This window comes from Amblyomma maculatum, chromosome 10, assembly GCF_055883805.1.
Source record: "Amblyomma maculatum isolate TAMU_Amacu chromosome 10, ASM5588380v1, whole genome shotgun sequence".
NCBI lineage: Eukaryota > Metazoa > Arthropoda > Arachnida > Ixodida > Ixodidae > Amblyomma > Amblyomma maculatum.
Window position 1 is genome coordinate 100322096 of NC_139353.1, and position 7267 is coordinate 100329362.

The 7267-nt window shown below is 42.5% G+C and overlaps 1 non-coding gene across 1 annotated transcript; it reads right to left on the reverse strand.

Annotated features, from left to right (window-relative positions):
* Nucleotides 1-6221: 6221 nt before the first annotated feature.
* TRNAP-AGG (transfer RNA proline (anticodon AGG)) lies at nt 6222-6293 on the reverse strand. Its single transcript has one exon. It is a non-coding gene; the product is annotated as a tRNA-Pro (tRNA).
* Nucleotides 6294-7267: the final 974 nt, after the last annotated feature.

Here is a 7267-nt window from a genome sequence, read left to right on the forward strand (position 1 = left end):
TCCGTATAACTCGTGCTATGTTGTGATGTATGGATGCGAGAGTTGGACTGCGAAAAAGGCTGACCGCCGAAGAATTGACGCGTTTGAATTGTGGTGCTGGCGAAGACTCTTGAGAGTTCCTTGGACTGCCAGAAGATCAAACCAGTCGATATTGTCGTCCATAAACCCTGACTGTTCATAGGAGGGTCAAATTCTAAGGTAAAGCTCAGCTACTTTGGTCATCTGATGAGAAGGGAGGAGTCGCTGGGGAAAGATTTGATGTTGAGAAAGGTTGAGGGTCGCCGGAGAAGGAGTAGGCAGTGAACGCGATGGTTAGATGGTATCCTCGAGGCACTGCAGATGAAGTTATGTGATGTTAGGAAGATAGTGAGAGACCGGAAAGCGTGGCGTGACATGGTCCGTAGGGTCACGAAGAGTCGGACACGACTGAACGACTGAACTGAACTGAAGTGTTGGAGAGCACGTCCGAAATTAGGAAATCGGGAGGGAAGGTTAAGTTAGTCTATGACAAAATTAAGGTTGATAATGAGTTCTTTGTATGGGATGACTCTACAAATGAGAAGATACCGGCAGGGACACGCCCTGAACCAAGTAAACATGCACCAGAAGGGCAACAATGGATCGAGACAAGCGCTCAGGAACATTTTCAATGTCTTAACCGCAATGCACGAAGTATTCTTAATAAATCAGAGGATATTGAGAGTATTTTATAAGCGCACAGACCTCATGCATTGACCATAACCGAAACGTGGTTACACACTGAAATCAGTGACTTCGAAGTGACAGGTGGTGAAGGGTGGCAGTTCCGGGCCCTGCGGGGCTGGGACGGTAGGTCAACGCCGCTTGCGGCGTGGGCTAGCCAGCCACAAAATTTTATCTGTTGTATGCCGTCATTGCACCCGCCACTGCTTCGGTGGTGGATGACGGCTGTTGTTGCGGCGCGCGTCTTTCGCTCCCTCTTCTTTTTCTTTTCTTCTCCATTTTGTCTTCCGTCCGCACGAGGCAGCAAAGGTGGCTCAGCTACAGAGCCAGTAGCAGGCCCGGGCATTTTCTTTTCGTTCTTCCTACAGCCACAACAACAACAACAACAACAACAACAACAACAACAACAACAACAACAACAACAACAACAACAACAACAACAACAACAACAACAACAACAACAACAACAACAACAACAACAACAACCACTATCGAATCTATCGAAAGAATGCAAATTCTAGAGGCCAAGTTGCCAAAATGTTAGGAGATACATTGCACGTAATTAGGCTGCCTGACATATCTGGTCTTGAGTCCGTCGTTAATAAAATCTGTTTGAAGCAGCTTAAATTAATTATAGCTGCATTTTATAGGCATCCTAGCGCTGACAGACACTACTTTCTTTGATGAAATGAATTGCTTTTTATGCGAGTGCTCAAAATATTCCAATAACTTACTTTTAGCGGGTGATTTTATTATTCCATCAATCGACTAGACTGAATATTTTCTTGAAGCGTTGCAAGGTTTGCAGAGCCTTTGTTAATATCATTCTTTTCCATGACTTAGTTCAGCTAGTCAGGCAGCCTACACGCATTCAAAACGGTAATGCCTCTATTTTGCTTCGTCGTGAACCAAACTGCAGGTTATGGACGGCATATCGGATCATAAGATGGTATGCCTAAACTTACATCTCAACGTGATTACGAATTGCAAGAAAGAAAAGCGTGTACTTTCGAACTTTACAAGTGCTGATGACGTTGGTGTTTTGGACACACTAAATAGCTTGTTTTCATATTTCACTTCTTGTTATGAGTCTAGTTGTTCATACTGTGTCAACAGTTTATGGTATAATGTTTAAAATTTCGCATTGAAATGTGTGAATGAGTATGTGCTACGTGGTTGCAAATTTGTACGCAACACTAATCCCTGGATTACTAAAAAGATTGTACGTCTAAAACGGAAACCGAAAAAGATGATAATCCGGCAGTGCCCCTCTACGTTTAACGTTCTGAAACTTATCGGCATGCGCCAACAGCTCAAGAGTTCAGTAAAAACAGAAAAATATAACTACCACAATATAATAATAAAAAACGTTCTTCTTTCATCCCCTGCTAATGTTTGGCGACATTTTTAACCTAGAAATGACCCATTCTCCACTATGTCTATTGCAAATATAACTGTTACTGGCAAATCTCATATAGCGAATTCCTTTAATCAGTTTTTCTGCTCCATATATACAGATGACGATGGCAAGATACCGCAGCTCGCAGCCAATATCCCGAACGCTCCGATAAACGATATATGTATATCTGAAGAAGGCGTTCTATCGCTCTTAATTGATATTGATACTACAGGGTCGCAGGGAACTGATGTGATTCCCAATGCCTTTCTTTTCAGGTACGCAGAATGGTGCGCTAAGTATCTATCGCTCTTATTAAGAAAACCTCTGTGAAATGCAGCACTTCCTAACGACTGGAAGTATGCTAAAACCACACCGATACCCCCAAATCAGAAAACAAATCACTTCTTTCGTCTTACAGACCAATTTCACTTTTGTGCACATGCGGCAAAATTATGGAACTTATCGTCTTTAAACATGTAGCCACTTATCTTGAAAAACATGATTACATAAATCCTCGCCGCAGGGGGGTGTAAACGGTCACACAATTAGTTGAGGGAGTACATGATTTTGCAGCAGCTATAGATAGACACAGCCAAAGAGATATTATCTTTTTAAATTTTGAGAAAGCATTTGACTGCATTTCCTACCAAAAGTTAATATTAAAACTGCAACCAATACTTGGAAATGACAATTGCTTTCCTGGATAGCGGCGCATATTTCGACGCGGCGTCAGTGCGTGTCGATTGAAGGTGCGTGTTCCAGTTATGGGCCGGTCCGGTCGGGCGTTCCGCAGAGGTCTGTTCTGGGGCCTCTTTTCTTTTTAGTAAACGTGGAGGCTAACCAAGAGAGTTCTACTTAAGTTGAGTACAACCCAGTGGGCTATGGTACGAAAAATGGTAGGGGTAACATTAAGAGATAGGAAGCGTGCAGAGTGGGTCAGAGAAATAACTCAAGTTACTGACATTCTAGTGGAAATTAGGAAGAAGAAAGGGACATGGGCAGGACAGGTAGTGCGAAGAGAGGATAACCGATGGTCACTGAGGGTAACAAACTGGATTCCAAGGAAAGGAAAGCGTAGCAGGGGGCGGCAGAAAGTTAGGTGGGCGAATGAGGTTAAGAAGTTCGCAGGGGTCAAGTGGATGCAGCTAGCACAGAATCGGGTTAAGTGGAGAAATATGGGAGAGGCCTTCGCCCTGCAGTGGATATAGTCTGGCTGATGATGATGATGAACATTATCGTCAGCAATGTGTCCGTGAAAATGAAACTTTTCGCAGATCACTGCATAATTTACCATGAAATTAAACATTCAAATGAACAATCTGAGTTAAATGCATCACTAGCTAACATAGAAAACTGGCGGACAACATCACAAATAAAAATAAATAAGAAGAAAACAGTAGCAATGACAATAACTCGTAAAAGTAAGCGCCTAACCTTTCCGTACTCCATTTATAGTCACCTCCTAGAATCCGTTAAATGTTATAAATATTTAGGTGTAATTCTAACCTCTGATCTCAGGAGGAATGAACGTGTGTGTTATATTGAAAAAGAAAGGCGATGCAAATACTTGGTTACTTGCGAAGAACAGTATGCCAGACAACTCAACAAATAAAACTTCTAGCTTAGAAAACATTTATCAGGCCACTTCTTGAATATGCTTCAGCAGTATGGGATCCTTATACTAGGATGAATATTAACAAACTCGAAAACATTCAAGAAAAATCTGAAATATTTGTTTATAGTTCCTGCAGATGGCACACTCAGCAACTGCTCTAGTGCAAAAAGCTAATTTAGATCCTCTGCAGTTACGTCGCCTTCATGAGAGACTGAAGTACACGCATTTTCTCTAACATTCTAAGCTGGAATAAACCAGAAGCTATATATTGATGCGGTTATTTGGCGCAATACGCGTGCAAATCATTCTAAAAAATTGAAAGAATACACCTACGAAACCAACGCGTTTAAACATTCTTTCTTCCCTAGAACAGTCAGCGAATGGAACGCACTATACCTGCTGATATTGCAGAATGCCCGACTGCCGAGTCTCTGCTATCAAAATTGAAAAACTGTTCTTGATATATTCGCGTGTAGTGCTTCTTTATTACTATTGACGTTTCTCGTACATGTCGTTTGCCGTTCTTTATCTGTTCGGGCAGTTTGCTCCTGTATTGCTCTTACTTTTTCTTTGCGCATGAGGTTTCATACGTCTGCTTTTAATTATGTATTCCTTCACTGTACGAAGAGCATGCTGATGTGTAAGTCTTTCAATCCATTTTTTGATGGCAGGTCGACACCGGGATGATGATGTTTGATTTCATAGGTTTTCCTCTTGCTAAGCTGGTTTTTCTTTTCAGCTGTGTATTTTATTCCTAAAAAATGCATGTAATCCCACTTCTGCTTAAAGTCTTCTATGTAGGCTGGCAGTATGTCTGAAATAAATAAATAAATAAAATAAATGATTGATGTAAGTTATAATGTCCGCAAGCAAAGATATTATTGTGCCTCCAAAATAACTGTTCTGCCTCCTAAGTATTACGTTTAAGTGGAAGGCTTCTCTCAAACACTTTGTATGTGCTGCTTCTCCCTTCAGAAAGCAGTTACGAGTAGGGCCCGTGTTCACCGTGTTCCTTCTTTTCTTGATATAGCTGGTTTAGGTTTTGTTTATGAGATGTAACCTCCAAAAACGGCTCACGCTATGAACGGCCACCGGAAATTTCGGGCACCTGCGGTTCTTTAACGTCCGATGACACTGCACAGAACCCGGGTGCCTTTGTTATTTGCCATCAAAAAGGGGCTGCCGAAGTCTGACTTAATCTTGCGTCCTCGGTTCAGCAGTCAAGCGCTCAGACTACTGAACCACCGCAACAAGCTTTTGCGCTAAAGTACCATAAGCGCCGCTGTACAGTACTTAACATCGATGTACATACTAGATGTAGCCCGCTTTTTGATGGTATGCTGCTTTGCCATGTAGCGGCATAGATGTCACATAATAGATGAAACTTATGTCACTGAAAGTGTCAAAAACCAGTTCAGTCTGGTAACCCGTACGGACCCTTTGTAAGATTGCAGGCGCAGTTGTGTTGACAAATTTCTTCGGTCACCGATTGCAACGAAGTGATTTCAATACGTGGTTCCCAATTTTCTAAACCAGCACTTGGATCTGCTAGATTCATGCCGACATGACCATGGTGCATTTTTACTCGCCTCGTCGGATTTTTGGCTTCTCCAATGTGGTCAGCGACGGTATCAGAAAATCTACCGAGGAGGCTGAAAAGCACCACAATGTTATTGGCAAGAATCGAGCAGACTCAAGTGCTCTTCCACCACAAGCGCAAACATGGCATAGAATCGCTAGTCATGATGTTGAAATTGTTACTCGGAAAAAGTTATCAACGTGGCTGTAACTGGAATCCCTTACAATAAAGCCGATTCCAAATTCGATCAAAAGAACCAAGAGTCTTCACCTGGCCCGTTATGCAATATAATCGCGCCCACAGTGAAGTATATAATCATCATCATCATCAGCCTGACTATACCCACTGCAGGGTGAAGGCCTCTCTCATATTTCTACAATTAACGTCGGTTCTGTGCTAGCTATATATAAGTTTTTTTTTTCCAAGGCCAATTTTTATTGTGAACAAAAAACACGAGGGGCTTTTGTAACATCAAGTAACGTTATTGGCAAGGTAAGCAATTACAATTTCACGCTAATAAGTGATTGACTAAATAGTGACCAGCTGCAGCGGACATATCTATGCATGTCAATAGTCAGACATAAGTCCTGGAGGGCTAAGGTAATGGTTGCGTTTGTCTTAGAGGCATAAGTGATCATTTTTTTCTTTATTCCCAACTTCAAACCCAGATTTTAAACATGAGTATTACGCAACAAACACACAACATTGGCTAAAAACCACACGAAATCTGGCTGCTTGAACCATTAAAATTCAGGCCTGTGCAGCGACCTTTTATTCCAGGAAGCCATTCAGGCACTTGGTCCTGTGTCTTGAAAACATTATATAGGACAAAATATTTGAAATACAATTAAATCTAGGAACGAAATGATTGGAAGTGTCGGTAGTAGGGTATTCGGGTACAATCGGTCATAAGAGAAAAAAAAAACGGGCTCGTCCGGGATTTGAACCCGGGACCTCTCGCACCCTAAGCGAGAATCATACCCCTAGACCAACGAGCCGGGATGACGCACCTGGAGCTATAACTCAAAGATAAGGGTGTGGTTACGATAGGAACGTGTTGCGGACTGTAAACAGACCTCGCCTCCTCTGCTTGGTTGGGTTAACCTTGGTGTTCCACCCTGAGTGCCTGGCAATTGAAATATTGCTAGAAAGAGTATGTTTAGGTCGATGCCCTGTCGAGTGTTCACACTGACTGTTCTTGGGGCTGACAACTGTGCTAGAGTTAACTATGGCGTTAAGTGTAAAGCGTTGATTTCATTTATTAAAGCAATAGCCTCATAAGTCTTACGAAAAGCAAAAGCCGTTCCGGAAGTTGTCTGCAGCATGTGTCGCAAGAAGTCGCGGTAACGAATGTCACAGGATTGATGACTGTACACATCTATTCATCGCTCGTATATCACTCCTTAAGTATAATGCTAAGTAAACGGTGCAACAGGCAGTCATATGATGTTGAAACAAGTAATGTAATGAAGACTATAGTCACTTGAAGCCACGACGTGCCATGAAGAAGAAAAATAAATTTGGAAAGTGAAGATCTTGAACTTTGTACTTATGTGATGTGAGGACTAAGTCATGATGAGAAGTACCACGTGATTCAAGACGACTTGCAAGCAAGTGATGACCTCTCCTCGAGTTATGCGACGAATAACTGTTACATGATTCATCATGACTTGCAAGACGTGATTGCGTCCCGCCCAAGTCAAGGGAGTAAGTGTGACCGGATTAAGAATATTTTGACGTTTTTTTTTTTTTTTAATCCGGTGGAGAATTGCGCGGCACCGGGATTTGAACCCCGGTCCTCTTGCATGCGAGGCGGATGTTCTACTGCTACGCCACCGCTGCACCGATAAAGAAAGAAAAAAAAAATCCGCGTGTCGATGGAATTGCATATACAGGTTTGGGGTGCGACCTGATGCCGGTGAACACCTCCGGCAACGCACTCCCTCACCAGAACAGGAGTTGGCCACCCTGG